At 51.1% G+C, this 18,081-nt stretch overlaps 1 long non-coding RNA gene across 1 annotated transcript; it reads right to left on the bottom strand.

The window, feature by feature from the left end:
• Positions 1-1,007: 1,007 nt before the first annotated feature.
• LOC121036767 (uncharacterized) lies at positions 1,008-8,207 on the bottom strand. The gene is made up of 2 exons (XR_005793471.1): positions 7,524-8,207; positions 1,008-3,938 (listed from the first exon to the last, which is right to left on the bottom strand). It is a non-coding gene; the product is annotated as an uncharacterized LOC121036767 (long non-coding RNA).
• Positions 8,208-18,081: the final 9,874 nt, after the last annotated feature.

Here is an 18,081-nt window from a genome sequence, read left to right as displayed (position 1 = left end):
CTAGTGACGGGCAAAGCTTGGATTCTGTTTGCTACCTCCCGCTGATGCAGAGCAGGCTGCCACCAGCATCAGGTGACTACTGCTCATGGGGTGAGGTGCTCAGAGGAGAGTCACCTGCACGGGGTAAGTTCAGGAAGACTTTCCTGGAGGAATGGGACTTCGGCTAGGCCCCCAGATGGGTGGGAATGATCTAGTCGCTTACTCCTGGCTGCACATTAGAATCATTTGGGGGAAGTCTAGGCTCCCAGGCCCCACCTGCAAAGACTGATTTTGTTGTTCTGGGTTAGGGCGTCAGTGTATTTTTAGAGTCCCAGGTGGTGCTCCTGTGCAGCCAGATGGCTAAGCAGACAGAAGCATGTCCCTTGGGTGAAGACAGGATGTGCAGGAGGCCAGGACGGAAATAAGCCTATGAGGAGCCAGAGCTGGGCCCCCATCTCTGGACGGGGGCAGGAGGAGGCCTATGGGCCACTTCAAGGGCAGAAGGGCTTCTGTTTTATTGGTTTATTCAACATTTTGTCATCCCCAAGCCACGCCTTGGTACCGAGTCCGTGAGGAACCCTCAGCCTGCCGAGGGTGCTGTGTCCCTCCTGTGGGAAGCCTCCCGAGTGATTATCCTCAACCTTCAGGGGAATACTGGTGTCTGCACTCATGACCACATTTATTCAGGCCATGGGGCAATAGAGGCCCAGGGCCCTAGCTTCTGACATCCATTGTCACCATGTCCCAGCAACCCGGGTCCCCAGGGCGCGTGGCTCAGTACTAATGGGGACAGGGACTGTGGATTTACTGCTCTCTGGTGCATGACCTGGGCCTGAGAACAAATCTAAAAGGGGAAAGACAAACTGCACACAATCCCATACAGGTACCAAGGAGCAGAAGCAGCCTCCCCTACCGGCCTCCTGGGTCCCGAGCCAGCGGCTGCTCTCACACCTTTGCGGGGGCACAGAGACCAAAAAAAAAAAAAAAAAAAACAAAAAAAAAACGATTAAAAAAAAACCAAAAACCCAAACTTTAAAATTTTTTTAAATTTATTTTGAGCAAAACAGGTGGAGAGGAGAAAAAAACACAAATGTTTCTATGTTCCCATCAACATGCTTTTCCCATCATGTCTAATCCTGCCCACGACCCTGAGAGGTAGATATTGTTACACACCCACCCCCATGTTATACAGCAAACAACTACCCCTCTGGGGAGTGACCCTGGTGTATGGGGTCACAATGTCACCCCAGGCCCGGCTGACAGCCCCCACATGTCACTGTAACAAGCCGTGTCCTGGGTGAATATGGGTGGCAGCGTGGGTGTCAGGGAAGAAGTCCGGAAGAAGTGAGGCCACATGGATGTTGCCTGGCTCCCAGCACCTCCCTTTGAGCCTCAGTTTCCCCATCTGTAAGATGACAACATCTCCCAGTCTTGTGATTCTGTGGAAGAATGCAAAGGCATGAATCCAAAAGTCAGTTTCTGTAAGGTTCAGCGTTTTCTTTCTCTCTCTCTGGAACATTCCACGGTTGCTGTAATTAACCCCAAGGGCTCACACATTTGCAAAGCAAAATTAACTGTGCTTTAAAAAGAACACTGGAGAAGGAATGAGGAATATAAGGAATGGCAGCCATCTTTTTAGGGCTCAAATGACGAAGTGCTTCTTTTGGTGATATCTGAAGGTGCTTGATGTCCAGACAGGGGGACGTTGCTTGGAATTTTGGAGGGCTGTGGCCAGACTTCGGGACATGACACTCCCTATAGTTGGGGAAACAGGCTGGAAAAGCCGAGCACCATCCCTTTGGCCTGAGCACACTGCCGCGCGACAGCCACGGGGGACGAGGCCAGGACTCAGTCACTGACAGCACCTCAGCAAGTGGCCAGAACAGACATTAACCTCAGGCCCGGGCCAGGCCACAGTCTCCACATATAGGATTTCACCTGGGCCTACAACATCCCTCATCGTCTTATGGATGAGGAAACCAGTCACACGACCATCTGTGACAAGTCGTCTCGCTGCTGGGGGGGGGGCCCCCCCCCCCCGCTGGGGGGGGTCGGCCACCAGCTGAGGCTGAGTGAGTGGCCAAGTCGGGACTTGAACCCAGGCCGCCTGTCACCGCCAGCCATGCTCTAGGCTGTCACCTGATGTGACTCTTTGTGCCGCTTCTCTAGAAGGCTGGGCAGCCTCAATGCTTCTCCCTGTGAGAGGACTGGCCTCTAGGGAAGGCTGGACTGAGCCAAGGGGCCGGGCGTCTGCCCCCTCCTCCCATCCCTTCCTGATTCCTGCCGTGCAATGAGAGGTGGGTAGTCTCCTTCCAGGCTTCCCTGAACATTTGCTTCCCTGGCCCTATGGGAGAGGGGAGCCCTCCCTGCACCGAATTCTCTCAGATACATTTATAGTCAATGACAGACACCAGCAGAAACTCCACCCCGAGCTGGACAGCCTTCCCTCCCCCCTCCCCCGGGCCTCCCCTCTGACCCCAACCCGTGCCAGGCAGCCAGCCCCAGCCAGCCCCTCCAGGATTTACCTTGCCCGGGGGGGCCCAGCCCAGGGCTTGGAAGCAACCAGCTGCCAACATAGAGTATGTCTCCCCAAGGACCCTCAGAACTAGCCGGGAGGGGCCCACATCAGCCGGGCCAGGGCTAAGGGCTCCTGTTCACTCGCACACCAGCTGAGGTCCTGTCCCTCAGCAGTGAGCCGGCACCCCAGAAAGGTGCTGGGCTCCTCCCTCGCCCTTCCCTGCCACCTGACGCCCTGCGCGGCCGGGACTCCACCTGACTGGGTCTCTTTGGTTCTGCTCCTCATCTGTTCTCTCCGCCCACATGCCAGGCTCCAGAGCCTTCCTTGCTCGGGATTTCAGTGGCCGCGTTGAATTTGAGTTTCTCCAGCTCAGAGAATCCTGCAATCAATCCCCGGGATGTGTCGGAGCTCATCTGGTCTATTCCTGCCCCAGAGCCTCACCATCCTTGACCCACGGAGATGGGAAGTCCACGCAGCTGAGTTTATCAGCGCCCCCCACCCCCGCCCCTGCTTGCAAGGCTCTGTTTATCACAGCGTGGAGAGAGGGAGCGGGGAGGGATGGGAAAGAAGAAACAGAGAGAAGTAAGCTGAGAAGGCAGTCTCGTACACACGAATACAGTCGGAATGTGATTCTTGCGGTGCAGGAAGGTGCTGTCCCGGGGTTGCAGACTCAGTGAGAGGGTGACAGGGCCTGTGTGACAATAGCATCACGGCAGGCGCGTGCCTGTACAAAGGGGGTCGCCACTGCTCAGATCTGTGTAGGATGACCGGGGCTCAGGAAAAGGTTCAGAGGAAGGCTGGAGAGGTAGGTGGGGTCAACCTGGCAGGGTTTCCTCCTCTCTGTGTGGCTCCTTGACTCCCCCAGGTCAAATCCCACCTTCTCTGGCAAGTGTGTGGAACAGGGTTAGTGCAGCAGGCCCGAGACTGCCATCCTTTGAAAGGCCTGCTCACGAGGCTGGCCCTTGGCTGGGGTCTGGGAACTTGGATTTTGGGAATGCTCCCATGATTCTCTGAGAAGGGCTGGCTGCGCCTAAATCGTTTGTGCAAACAACATGGCTGATGCGAAAGCCCTGCTCTCCTGCGGAGAATCTGGTACATCTAGGCAGGGGTTACCTATGTGACCAGCCCCCAGGAAACACCCTGGGCTCTGGGTCTCTAATGAGCTTCTCTAGCAGACGATGTTTCACACACGCTGACGCGACACGTCACTGGAGGAGTTAAGCATGTCCTGTGTGACTCAGCGGGACGAGGACCCTGGGAAGCTTTTGCTTGGTTTCCCGTAGCCTTTGTCCTGCGCCGATGTTGCTCTGTATCTGCACCGTGATGGGTCTTAGCTGTGAGTCCTCCTAGCAAATCACACCGGGAGCGGTCCTGGGGACCCTGACCCAGGGACTTTCTCGGGTCACTCGGTGTCATAGTTAATCTCTTCTTTCTCAGGATCCTGCAGAAGAGAGAGGTTGCTGGGTGAAGGGTATTTGTAAACTCCTACCTAGCCTGGGCTCCTGGGGACCGTGACACTCACTGTTAATGGGGCTAAGCCAGGAGGGGAGATGCAGATGGCTTTCGTTCGTTCGTTCCCTGAGGGCTTGCTTGCCACCAGGCCCTGCCCAGTGGGCTGCACGCCCTGAGTCCTCTCCTTCCGTCTGCAGGGTCTGGAGAGCCTGGGCATCTCTGGGAGCCACTGGCATCCAGGGGGGTGTCATAAGGTGAGGAAGAGGGCCTTCCCGCCTAGGCAACAGACCCCAAACCCCACGGATCCCCGGCAGTTCTTCAAACACAGGCTGGAGAGGAAGCTGCCTGAGGACCCCACGCCCCCTCTCCCTTTCTCTCCTAACACAACCCTCCATTTCTAGCGGGGCGCCCAGGTAGCAGACGAAGACCACCCTTCCCAGCTCCCTTGCAGCTCCCCGTGGCCAGGGGACTCCATGGTAAACAGCGGGATGTGAGCAGAAGTGATCGGAGCCACGTCCTGGTTGTGGCCTTCAAGAGACAAGGCCACGCCCTCCCCTCTCCTCCTTCCTCTCCCCACGGGCTGGAACATGGACGAGGTGGCTCCATCTTGTCCGGGCCGCAGCCAGGAGGCAGGAGCTGGGGCCCCCGGCACCCTGGAGTCACAGTCCAGCCCGGGACGGCCCGGGGCCTGACTGTTATGGAAAGAGAGGTAACTGTTTATTTTGTTTAAGCCAGAGTTATTTTTGGTCTCGGATACAAGAGCCAAATCTACATCCTAATTTTGAGGGTTTCAAGCTTTTTGGCCTCAACCACAGAAAGAACATTTAAAAAAATTTTTTTTAATGTTTATTTATTTTTGAGAGAGAGAGTATGCGTAGGGGAGCGGCAGAGAGAGAGAGAGAGAGGGAGAGGGAGACACAGAATCCAAAGCAGGCTCCAGGCTCCGAGCTGTCAGCCCCGAGCCCGACGCGGGGCTCGAACCCATAAACCGCGAGATCATGGCCTGAGCCGAAGCCAAGAGTCGGACGCTCAACTGACCGCGTCACCCAGGCGTGCCTCTGTTTCATTTCTTTTAAAATGCCGTGTGCGTCTTCACTAAATTGTTGTCTGAAAAACAGTCTTGACAGTGGTCTCCGCTGCTCTGCTCCCCTCAGCCACCAGTTTTTCCGCTTCTCTGCCGCCCGACCCATCCCTGGCACCACCCGCCTCGAGCCACCCTTTTTCCCCCCTTCCAAACAGTCGTTCATTCAACAAACACTTATGGAGCCTAAATCTTCCCCACTTCAGGCCCCCCACGTTCTGTTCCCTCTGTCTGGAAGGCTCTTCTCCTGCCTCACCACCACCGGACCCCCGGCAAGGACCACCTGGGCTAGCACCTGTCTCTCGCCAGATGACGGTCGATAAATAACTTGCTGAAGGAATAAATTCCACCTCAGCCCTGTTCGTCTGTCACTGGGACACCTGCAGCAGCCTCCAGCTTTGTCTTCTAGCCCCCTCCTTTCTGGCACTCCCAGTCCGTCTTTGTCATGGCTGCCATGGAGACAGGATCACTGCCTCCCTCTGATAAAACCCTCAGTGGCTCCTCACTGGCCACAGGGTAAGAGTCCATTTCTATTTGGCTCTTTGAAAGCCTGGTGATTTGGCCTCCACTCTCCTCACTAGCATCTTCTTCCCCTTCCGCCCCATCTCCTGTGCCTCCGAGCCTCAGTGTAGGCTCCACCCCAACCTGAAAATGTTCTCCGTTCTTCTTTGCCTGCGAAGCCCCTACACATCCTTCAAAACCCAGATCAGACATCATGTCTCCCTCCTACCTCCTCAGACATGGAGGGTAAGCCACCTCTGTTCCTCCCTGGCCCTGTGCAGGCCTATGTCTTGTCCTGGAACACGGCACTGCATGACCCTGATGATTCCCTGGAGGCCTTGTCACAGCTGTATCCTGACTCCTGGGCCTGGCACAGGGCAGGTAACTGGGACATACGTGTTAAATAAATGAACGACTGGATGAATGATCTTGTTCCAATTCAGCCCTGACGTCACCATTGTCCAAAATATTTATCATCACTCCTGGTCCTGCCCATCACCATCGGGGATTCACTTCCCTTTGTTTGCTTGAACAATTTTATCCTTCCCTGGAGAACCATTCTGCAAACTGACTCCAAGCCAATGTATCCCAACTGTTTCTTGTTGGAAACCAGAATGTCAACATTTTACATGAATTGCTGAAAACGTTATATTTAGTTAAAGGAAACAAGTCTTTGGTAATTTCTTTAATTGAGTAAATTTGGTGCATTCATCTCAGGCATATTGAGTTTTGGGCAAATTGGCCTACTTTCTGCCTCCTAAACTTCTCTCCCAGCTTCTACTTATATTTCAAAAGATGCATTCAAAGGAATGAATCTCTAAGGGTGCAAATGTGTCTTTGGGGGCAGAAATATCAGAGAGGCTTCCATTCCTTATCTTCCCTGCCCTTATCTGTATTTTACTTGGATCCACACCCCTGTGCTTTTCAATGTCAATTGAACGCTAACAGCACCAAGTGCTCACAGGCCCACGGGAAAGTGCACAGGGGCAACCTCGCTGAACTGCAATGGGGCCGCTGCTCTGGAGGGGCACCATCTTCCTCAGTTCTCTTTGGCTGTTTGGCCAGCAGCAGGAGGGTTTTGGAAACAGAACCATATCGTCCAGGACAATTTGGTTGCAAGTGACAGAAACCTAATGCAGACTAACCTAGACAGAGAAGGAACAGATTAGTCCTCACGAAGGGGGTGGATATTGGCACAGCCCTTGGAAATGGAGGAAGATGTCGAGGAACCAGAGCCCGGGCATGGCAACTGTGAGGTTAACGAACGCCGGACACTGGCCATCTGTCACCCCCGGTTCACTCTGTTTCTTTTCAACCTGTTGGCCTCATTCTCTCTGGCCAGTGATGGGCACTCTCCTCGCGGCAGAGAACGTGCTGCTGGAGCAGAGAAAAAGCTGCCCGCTCCCAGACTGTATACAGCAGTCCCAGCACAGGACTTGCACTGGATCCGTAACCCTACCAGGCGGTTGGAGTGCTGTGATTGGCCGGGCCAGGATCACATGACCGCCCTTGTGCCTGGCACACGGCTCTACCACTACCAGAGGGAGTGACGCAGGGAAGCTTCCTGGAAAGGAGCCAACCCAACAGTCTTTTACACAAGAGGAGGGGAGAGTAGTTTAGCTTGAAGGAAAAACCTAGGGATGTGGATAAATGTCCCATCCTCCACTTGGGAGGACAGGATTTTTTTTTTAATGTTTGTTTATTTATTTACTTTGAGAGAGAGAAAGAGAGAGACCACAAGCGGGGGAGGGACAGAGAGGAGAGAGAGAGAGAAAAAACCCCACGCACGCTCCACACTGTCAGTGCAGAGCCCGATGCGGAGCTCGAACTCACGAACCACGAGATCATGACCTGAGCCCAAACCAAGAGTCGGTCGCTTAACAGACTGGGCCACCGGGGTGCCCCAGGAGGCCAGGATTTTTAAAGATTCAGACCCACCACCAATTCCAACCTACTGACCTCACCCAGCCACACGTCCCCGTTGCAACTCACCTCCATTCCACTACTCGCTGCTTAGCGAGTAAATACTCCTAGAAGAGTTTGAGTGAATGTTTGCATATACGGCCCATATTCCCGGGCCTGCCGCGTCCCCGCCACCTGGAACACGTGCCACCGCATCTGTTTCCCCTTGTTTTGATCATATTCATCCTTTAAGGCCCAGTTCACGTGCTGCCTCTTCCATGAAGCCTCCCCTGATCCCACAATGCCAGAAAGGAGTTTCCAACAAGCAGTCCATCACATAGATGGGACGTCGTGAGCTCTCCGTCCCGGGAGCTTTCAAGCACAGGTCTGTTTGCGGAGGGGGGGTGGGGGGGGGTGGGGGACACCGTGGAAAGCTGAGGACCTCAGGGACGTGGCGTATAGTCTCCCAGGGCTGCCGTAACAAATCACCCCAAACTGGGGAGCTTAAGTCAACAGAAACTTACTCTCCCACAGTTCTGGAGACCAAAAGTCCAAAATGAAGGTGTCGGTGGGGCTACTTACTTCCGGAGGCCCTGAGGGAAGCCGGGCCAGGCCTCTCTCCTAGCTTCTGGGGGCCGTCGGCAAGAGTGGCATTCCTGGGCTCACAGGTGCCTCACTGTCACCTCTGCCTCCGTTGCCACGTGGTGTTCTCCTCTGTGCCTCTTTGCGTCCTCTCTTCCTCTTACAAGCACACCAGAGCCCACTCTAAATCCAGAATGAGGGGCGCCTGGGTGGCGCAGTCGGTTAAACGTCCGACTTCAGCCAGGTCACGATCTCGCGGTCCGGGAGTTCGAGCCCCGCGTCGGGCTCTGGGCTGATGGCTCGGAGCCTGGAGCCTGTCTCCGATTCTGTGTCTCCCTCTCTCTCTGCCCCTCCCCCGTTCATGCTCTGTCTCTCTCTGTTCCAAAAATAAATAAACGTTGAAAAAAAAAAATAAATGCTGGCAACATATTCAAAATGTTTTTTTTTTTGAAAGTTTTACAGTTTATTTCTGAGAGAGAGAATGTGCGAGCAGGGGAAGGGCAGAGGGAGAGAGGGACAGAGGATTTAAAGGGGGACAGAGGATCTGAAGGGGGCTCTGCGATAACAGCAGAGAGCCAGATGCGAGACTTGAACTCTCGAACTGTGAGATTATTACCGGAGACGAAGCTGGACGCTCAACCGACTGAGCCACCCAGGCGCCCCTTAAAATGTTTTTAAGCACCGTGACCCACACATGTATACAATCATAGCACATCTGTAAGTCAGGTTCGGTCTCCGCAGCACGTCTGTGACCTCTGGTGTATACTCCAACTTGGCTTCTGTGAGCTTGCTCAGAAAACAGGGTCTAGTTGCACTTCTTGAAGAAGCCACCAGATGGCGTGCCAGTCATTGCATTAGGCCTGCGTCTTCCAGCCGGGTCTGGGAACCGTCCAGGAGCTGAAATCTAACCACGGAGGGGGTTATCAAGGGGAGGGGTGGGCAGGGGGAGGAGACGTGAGGGTGGGGGTAGCGTGAGATTAAGCTCGATGCCAGAGGTCACTGCATCGCAAACGTACTCTTCCGTCTTTATCTCCATCTTTGACGCCTGCTAGCTCTTGCTTGTATTTGCTCTCTTGGCAGACAAAACAAGTTCAAAGGGACATCCAAAGATATACTATAGGAAAAACAGAGGAACAGCCAGATAGTACATGTTCAACAGCTTTAGTCTAAATAAACCAATTAACTTTAAATTGTTCTTTATTCTAAATAAACCAATTAACTTTAAAAAATTGACACACGCACATGGCAAAAAAATTCTAAAGCATACAAAATATTCCTGCTCCCGCTGCCAATGCCTGCTGTCTCTGCTAACATGTCTTCATTGCTTCAAGAGCTCTGAATTCAGGGGTTAGGATTATTTCTGTTGTTGCACCTATATAATCTTATTTTTTTCATTTTTAAATTTTTTAGAGAGAGAGCACATGTGCATAAGCAGGGGACAGGCAGAGGGAGAGAGAGACACAGAGAGAGAGAGAAAGAGAGAGAATCTTAAACAGGCCCTATGCCCAGCATGTAGCCTGACACTGGGCTCAATTCCATGACCCTGGGGTCATGACCTGAGCCGAAATCGAGTCGGACCCTCAACCGACTGAGCCACCCAGGCGCCCCTGTCATACACTTTGCTTGAAAGGAAAATTCTGCATTGTTTGTACAATGGAATTAAGTATATCAGTCCAGATGGTTACTGACTTGTCTGTAAATGTGACCCTGGTAATCCTTATTAAAATCACAGGGTGAGTGTATAATGGTTATGGAGAGGGGGCATTTCCAGGAATTTAATTACACCTAATTAGAATTTGACTTTTAGATGCAATACTTAATGATACATTTCTGATATTTAATATAAATTTATTTTTACTTTTTATTATGGCTCAGTCGATTAAGTGTCCAACTTTGACTCGGGTCCTGATCTCACGGTTTGTGAGTTCAAGCCCCATGTCAGACTCTATGCTGACAGCTCGGAGCCTGGAGCCTGCTTCAGATTCTGTGTCTCCCTCTATCTCTGCCCCTCTCCGGCTTGTTCTCTTTCTCAAAAATGAATAAACATTAAAAAAATTTTTTTAGGGGCGCCTGGGTGGCGCAGTCGGTTAAGCGTCCGACTTCAGCCAGGTCACGATCTCGCGGTCCGTGAGTTCGAGCCCCGCGTCGGGCTCTGGGCTGATGGCTCAGAGCCTGGAGCCTGTTTCCGATTCTGTGTCTCCCTCTCTCTCTGCCCCTCCCCCGTCCATGCTCTGTCTCTCTCTGTCCCAAAAATAAATAAACGTTGAAAAAAAAAAATTTTTAAAAAAAAAATTTTTTTTAAAAAGAAATATTCAGGGGCACCTGGGTGGCTCAGTTGGTTAAGTGTCCAACTTCGGCCCAGGTCATGATCTTACAGTTTGTGGGTTCAAGCCCCGTGTCAGGCTCTGTGCTGACAGCTTGCTTAGGGCATGGAGCCTGGTTCGGATTCTGTGTTTCCTTCTCTCTCTGCCCCTCCCCCGCTCACTCTGTCTCTCTGTCTTTCAAAAATAAATAAATGTTAAACAAATTAAAAAAAAAAAAAAGAAATATTCAAGGATTCACAAAAATGGAGGAAATGGTATAATGAACCTCCATGCTTCAATAGTTAGCAACTCATGACTAATCTTCCCCTGACCCCCATATGCCCTTTTTGTTTGTTTGCTGGAGTATTTCAAAGCAAATCTTAGGCATTGTGTCATTTCATCCAAGAACACCTTAGTAGTACATGTTCTTTTATTTTGTTCTTCTGTTTCTGTTGTTCTCTTTCTTCACGAGAAAACTCATGGTCAACTGGCTTAAGACCAATCTCCATCCAACTCATGCCAATGAGATGGTCCTAGTGTGGGACCCCACACATTTTTCATCATTCCCATTGGCAGGTTTACTTTTCTCTTTTCCACTCATTTTTCAAGAATCAGACAATATGGGTAAAACTCAATAGTGTATTCAAATAATTACCCAAAACTCGAAGATGGCCACTGCGAAAGTCCATCTCCTGGCTGGCACTCAGTGCCCCTGTGCCATCATAGCTCAAAGTGTTTGTGGGTCAACTGAGGCCTGAAATGGCTGAATTCTGTGTAAATGAAAGGTAGTCTAGGAGTATCAATGTCACAAGTACCAAGGCCGAAAGTCACAGGGTTTCCATCTTCCTCAATCTGTCCTTGCCTGCCCCAGAAATTGGTGACGGCTCTGTGTGAAAGATTCTATCTTCCCAAGATGGTTGCAACCGCATCTCCCAAACCACATGCCACTGGGTCACCTTGACATTGCCCCCATTGAGAGATAAAGTCTCTGTCCTCTCCTTGAATCCGATGGGTCTCTGACTTGCTCATAACCAATGGAATTCAATAGAAGCAATTCTGATGACTTCCAACACTGGCCTGTAAAACACGATACAGGTGCAACCTGGCTAGCCAGAACACTCGGGCTTGAAGCCCTGTGCCGCCAGGTAAGTAGGGTCACCATCCGGAGGCCACCATGCTGTTAGGATGCCCAAACTATCACACTGGAAGAGATCACTTGTAGATGCCCAAGACCACATGGCGAGAGAGGCTTGGCCATCCCTGTCACATGTTGTTCCAACACGAGCCTCCACCTGAATACAGAGTCATGAGAGCCTGAGCCAGAATCACCCAACTGAACCTTCCTTGAGTTCCTGGCCCACAGAAATCATGGCAGATAATATAATGATTGTTTTTGCTTTAGGCCACTGAGTTCTGGGGTGAGTTGTTACTCAGCAATAGGTAACCATGTTGTTGGTTTTGTGACGATTACCGTAGCGTATCATGTTTTTACTGCTGTTGTTATTGTTAGCTGTTATTGTAATTTCAGTTTTGCCTCCGCTGGAGAACCTCAACGGGAGCTGACAGCCTGACAGCCTCCCTCTCTCTACCAGACTCTCCCTCTGAATGTGCTGGGAACCTCGGAGTGCCTGTCAGGAGCTCCTCAATGTTAGGAAGTCCTCACCGTTAAAATTTATTGACAACCGGAGCCTCTTGTCTGCTAGCGATCTCTGCTCCCTTGGCAGGGCACTCCCTGTCCCCCCCGGGGTGGGTAGTAAGATCTGCCTCATCTTGGGTCGAGGGAATGGCTTTCCGTGCATTCTGGTTGCAGTAACCCCTGCACAGTCTATTTGTCACCATTACTGGCTCTTTGGGATGTGTCACTGCTTTTTCTTGTGAGAGGACAGGGAGAGCTTCTGACCCCCTGTCTCCCTCCTGCTCTGTAAGGGGAGATGTCAGCTCCCTTCCTGAGTGGGGCCTGCAGAGCAGGACTGCGGGGAATTTCCCTGGACAGACCACCTGGTACCTGCAGGCCCTTAGCCCCACATCAAGACTGACCTGCATCCTGTCCTCAAGGAGCAGGAGGGGACACCTCACACGCTCTTCATAAACCGACGTCCCCCCACACCCATCCCACCTCTCCAGAGAACTCACTACCCTTTTTAAGGCCAAAAGCGGCCATGAGCTTTCTTCAGTGGACACTAGCCATTAGTAATTGACCGCATTTCTGTTTTCGCTTTGGCTTCTAGAAAATGGATGGCCAAAGCTGTGGTTCACCGTGACAAGAGTATAGATCGTGCTGGTAGAAAAACAAAGGGAAAAAAATCAGTTACAACTCTATTACCCGGAGATAAAGAAACTGCATTTTGTGGTATAGCCTGCCAGATTACACACACACACACACACACACACACACACACGTAAAAGTGGGACTTTATAACTTGCACAGTTTACATACAATGTATATATCTAATCATGGCATTATATACCCTTCAATGGGACGGTGACTCTTTCTTGGAGACCATAGTCATTTCAACAAGCTAATGAGGGAGTGTCTGGCTGGCTCAGTCAGCAAAGCGTGCTACTCTTGATCTCAGGGTTGTGAGTTTGAGCCCCATGTTGGGCGTAGAGATTACTTAAAACTAAAACCTTGAAGAAAAAAAAAAAAAAGAAGCTCATGAGATTTCTAGTCCCCTTATTAGAACAATATGGCATATCCTTGCAAATTTGGCATTAGTTTCTATCAATAAATAAACTATTTGTAAGCAAATTAGATTCTATAGGTGTAATTTTAATTTTTGTGGGTCCATAACGTTCAGCTGTGTGGCCATATCGTAATTTATTTTACTAATCCCCTATTGTTGGGCATGTAGGCGTCTTCTAATGTTCCACTGTTACAAACTACTCTGAAAATCTCTGCAGCGAAATCATTAGGGGCATCTTGGTCCCGTCCTCATTTATGCTGGCTGCGTGTTCCAGGACTCTGTGGCGATTTCATACCTTCTCTGGAACAAGGCAGGGCATGTTTAAATACACGCAGTGTCTGCAGATCCGAGAGTTGGAAGGGCTCCCTGCCGTGGCCAGGGTGTAGCCTGGGGGATCCTGGCCCAGTGTCACTCAGGGCTCAGAGAGGGGCCAAGTGGAGGGGAGGCGCTGGTGTGGTTTCCAGCCAGCAGGGTGTCAAGGACGCCTGTGATGCAGGCTGCTGGGGACCCGGCCTCCGCTGCCCAGCCTGAGGAGCAGTGATTTATGTCTTGGGCTGAGGAAGAACAGGGGCCGTGTGTTCCCTCCTGGAGCTGGGGCTCGGCAGAGCCCGGGCGGGGGTTGTGGGGTGGGAAGATGGCAGGAGGGTGGCAACAGCTGGCTTCCAGGGACCTGGTACACAGGCTGGCGAATCTCTGTGTCCATAAAGCGAGCCTTCAACAGCAGGCCAGCCGCGTGCGGAGGCTGCCCGTGGAGGTGGGCAGGGACCAACCCAAACAGCCAGCAGAGAAAGGGGCCTTTGTGGCCAGTGGAGCACGGCTGCTGGAGTTGGAGGGAGGATGCCAGGGCCGTGTGGCCAGGGAGGTGGCCGGCAGGTGCGGCTCCCAGGTCGCCTGATAGTGCAGCCCCCGGAGGGGCAGGACGGGTCGCAGCATGCAGTGCTAGAGGCTGGGGCCTTCGGTCTCTGAGGCACTTGCTTCCTTCTTTTTTTTTTTTTTTTTTTTTTTTAATCATTTTTCCTTTAAAAAGGTTTTTTCTCTTTATTAATTTTGGTCATTAGAAGAGTGATCTGCTCATTTATGTGGTGAGTCCATGCAAAGCTGGAGAAAAGATCATAAGGAACTCCCCCTGCCCCCCAATTCCCACATCAGCCCCGGGGCCCTCTCAAAACCCCCCTGGGGTTCTTACATCTACACGGCTAGGGCCTTGCTATTGTTTGTTTAAAAAAAAAAAAAAAAAAGACACTCTTTTTCATCTGGGAGTAGCTGCCATTTTCAACCAAACGGATGGAACTGGAGGGTATTATACTGAGTGAAATAAGTCAGGCAGAGAAAGAGAGATTATCATGTGATTTCACTTGTTTGTGGTATTTGAGAAACTTAACAGAAGACCATGGGGGAAGGGAAGGAAAAATAAGTTACAAAGAGAGGGAGGGAGGCAAACCAGAAGAGGCTCTTAAATGCAAACTGAGGTTTGATGGGGGTGAGGGGTTGAGGGGGTGGGGGAGGTGGGTGATGGGCATTGAGGAGGGCACTTGTTGGAATGAGCACTGGGTGTTCTATGTAAGTGATGAATCACGGGAATCTACTCCTGAAGCCAAGACTTCACTGTGCGTGAGCTAACTTGACAATAAATTTAAAAACAAAAACAAAAAACCGGGGCGCCTGGGTGGCTCAGATGGTTAAGCATCCGACTTCGGCTCAGATCATGATCTTGTGATTTGTGGCTTCAAGCCCCGCGTCGGGCTCTGTGCTGACAGCTCAGAGCCTGGAGCCTGCTTCGGATTCTGTCTCCCTCTCTCTGTCCCTCCCCCACTCGTACTCTCTCAAAAATAAATAAAACATTAAAAATTAAAAAAAAAATATTTGGACTTAGCGAATCAAGAATAAAAACTGAATAGGGGTGCCTGGGTGGCTCAGTGAGTTAAGCATCTGACTTTGGCTCAGGTCATGATCTCACAGCTTGTGAGTTTGAGCCCTGCATCAGGCTCTGTGCTGACAGCTCAGAGCTCAGAGCCTGCTTCGGATTCTGCGTCTTGCTCTCTCTCTCTGCCCCTCCCCTGCTCACACCCTGTCTGTCTCTCTCTCAAAAAATAAATAAACAAAAAAATTAAAAAAAAAAAAAGATTCTGTGTCTCCCCCTCTCTCTGCCCTTCCCCTACTCAGTCTCTCTCAAAAATAAATAAACATCAAAACATTTAAAAAAAAAAAAAAGAATAAAAACTGAATAGCACATGGAATTGCTATTTTTTTCATCAGTTTTTCCTCAGAATCTGTTAACATGACATGTACAATGATTGAAAGCATAGAAGAAAAAGGTTTACTTTAGGGTCCCCACTTTCTAAGAAGTTTGTGGACTTTGTCACTGCTTTCCACATAAGAGATAGTAAGTCCCCAGATGAAAGGCACAAAGTGCTATCAGAGTACAGGTTGGACAATGCTTATATGGTAATTCTCATCTTTCAAAGCATTTTTTTTTTCATATTAGCTATCTGAGGCAAGCAGGGATGGGATTCTTCTTTATTTGCAATATAGAAAACTTTCAGGGCGCCTGAGTGGTTCAGTTGAGCATCCGACTTTGGCTCAGGTCATGATCTCATGGTTCATGGGTTCATGCCCCACGTAGGACTCTGTGCTGACAGCTCGGAGCCTGGAGCCTGCTTTGGATTCTGTGTTTCGCTCTCTCTGTCCCTCTCCTGCTCACGCTCTGTCACTCTCTCTGTCTCTCTCTCAAAAAAGAAATAAGCATTAGGGGCACCTGGGTGGCTCAGTCGGCAAGTGTCCAACTTCAGCTGAGGTCATGATCTCACGGTTCATGAGTTCGAGCCCCACGTCAGGCTCTGTGCTGAAGCTCGGAGCCTGGAGCCTGCTTCGGATTCTGTCTCCCTCTCTCTTTGCCCCCCGCCCCCGTTCGTGCTCTGTCTCTGTCTCTCAAAAATAAATAAATGTTAAAAAAATTTTTTTAAAGAAATAAACTTTAGGGGCTCCTGGGTGGCTCAGTCGGTTAAGCGACCGACTTCAGCTCAGGTCACGATCTCACACTCCGTGAGTTTGAGCCCCGCGTCGGGCTCTGTGCTGACCGCTCAGAGCCTGGAGCCTGTTTCAGATTCTGTGTCTCCCTCTCTCTGACCCTCCCCCATTCATGCTCTGTCTCCCTCTGTCTCAAAAATAAATAAACGTTAAAAAAAAAATTAAAAAAAAAAAAAGAAATAAACTTTAAAAAAAATTTTTTAAAGAAATAAACTTTAAAAAAAAGTTTAAAAAAATAAATAAATAAAAATAAATTTAGCAATATGCTCACAGGCCTCCAGATAGTAGGGCTGCTGCCATCCACGGTTTGTTGTAACACCTGCACGATCCGCGACTGTAGGAGTCTACCAGTGGTCACGCAGACCCCTAGGGGGGCAGTGGTCTCACTGTTTCAAACAATATTGTAAAACCACTCTTTTTCATGTACCCTTTCGGTGGCTGCTTTTCTTCCCATAGGAAACTTGTCAGCGTTGGCACTGCGGGGCTATAAAATACGTGTGTTTTTCTTATTTTAGAAGAAAATGTCAGATTGTTTTCCACAAAGGTGATGCAACACGCTCATGGCAAAGTTCAGCTGCCAAGTCCCAGACCCCCTCAGTGCCACTGCTATTGTGGCACTGTGCTATTTGTTTTAAATTCTGCTCTGTTTGTGGGTAAAAATTAGTATCTCATTGCTGCTTTCATTTGCATTTTTTGGAACTCTGATAAAGCCAAACGTCATTTCCAATTGTTATTGGCCACCGGCTTCTCTCTTCCCAATTCCTGCTTCACAGATACCTCTGGGGAAGCCGTCCCTCGTGGAATGGGGACAGACCATAGTCTTAAATGCCCCTCCCATGACATCATATTAAAGGTACACGGTAACATGACTTAGCATGTTGATGCTAACATTGCTTCATAATCTCTGAGCAAGGCATTTTCATGTGGCACCAGGCCCCGCCTCTAACGTGCACATCCTTCAGGACCTGCCGATACAGCTAATCTGGGGTTCCTGCCTTCCAGAAGCAGCGTCTCCCTTCGCCAGCACCTCCAGCTGAGAGGGACACAGGCCAAGCTCCCCCGAGTACTCCGCTTATGCTTCCGGGTCACCAAATGACAGCCTCTCCTCCTCACAGTAACGCCCAGTCTCCGTGTGGGATTCCGAGAGCCTCCCCGCTTCCAGCCCTTAGTTGGGCTGGGGCGAGGGCAAGCCACCTTCCTACCATGGGGTGAAATAGTTGCTCATCACCTGTGTGCTTTCCCTACAAGAGACTATCTCCCCGCTCTGGGTGTGATTGGGTGAGGGTAGGGGATGTCAGGCTAGGGTCAGTTTGGCTAGCCTGGCGGGCCCGGGGGGTGGGGAGGTGTCTGGTCCCAACTGGGCTCTCTTTAAACCCGGGTCCCATTCTGGAAGTCCTTGCTTTGCTTCTCTGCTGCCTTTCAGAAACACAGGACCAGTCCCTGTCACTCTCCTGTTATGCCATCGAATGAGCAGGTGAACCCTGATGATGGTTCTGGGGCCCACTCACAGGGACCGAGAACCCGTTGCATGCCAGCCCGTGCTGTGGGCTGAGTGGCGGGCCTGGAATCAAACAAGGCCTAGACTCTATGGGCTCACATGATGAATCCGAAATAAAGTGGATACCCACTAGTCACTAGGCACGAAGAACACCCAGCGGGCAGGAGTAGGGAGGGGGCTGTTTTACACAGGCCTTCCTGAGAAGGTGACTTTCAACTGAGACCCAAAGGGGGCAGGAAAGTTCTAGAAGGAGGAGACAACAGCCATCACCCTGCCGGTGGGGGGTGGGGGTGGGGGGAGAGACAGCCTCTGAGTCACTCTCATCCCGCCGTTCCCCAGCTTCGGCTCAGGTAGAATTTTCCTGAGGTGAAGGCCCGGGCCTCCCTGAGGTCCTCTAGGCACACCTTGTTGCCTGGTGTTTGTCTCCACAGCTCCAGCTGTCCCCTGGCAGGAAAGGGTGGGTGTCAGGCCTGCTCCTCCCTGTTCTTCTGCCCTCCAGCCCCGCCCCAGCCTCCCCACCACCACCCCACCCTGTAATTTCCCTGTCTGCCATA

This window comes from Herpailurus yagouaroundi, unplaced genomic scaffold (assembly GCF_014898765.1).
Source record: "Herpailurus yagouaroundi ecotype Mexico unplaced genomic scaffold, PumYag 163, whole genome shotgun sequence".
NCBI lineage: Eukaryota > Metazoa > Chordata > Mammalia > Carnivora > Felidae > Herpailurus > Herpailurus yagouaroundi.
Note: the sequence above shows the minus strand (reverse complement) of the source record. Positions and strands in the feature narration are given on the sequence as shown.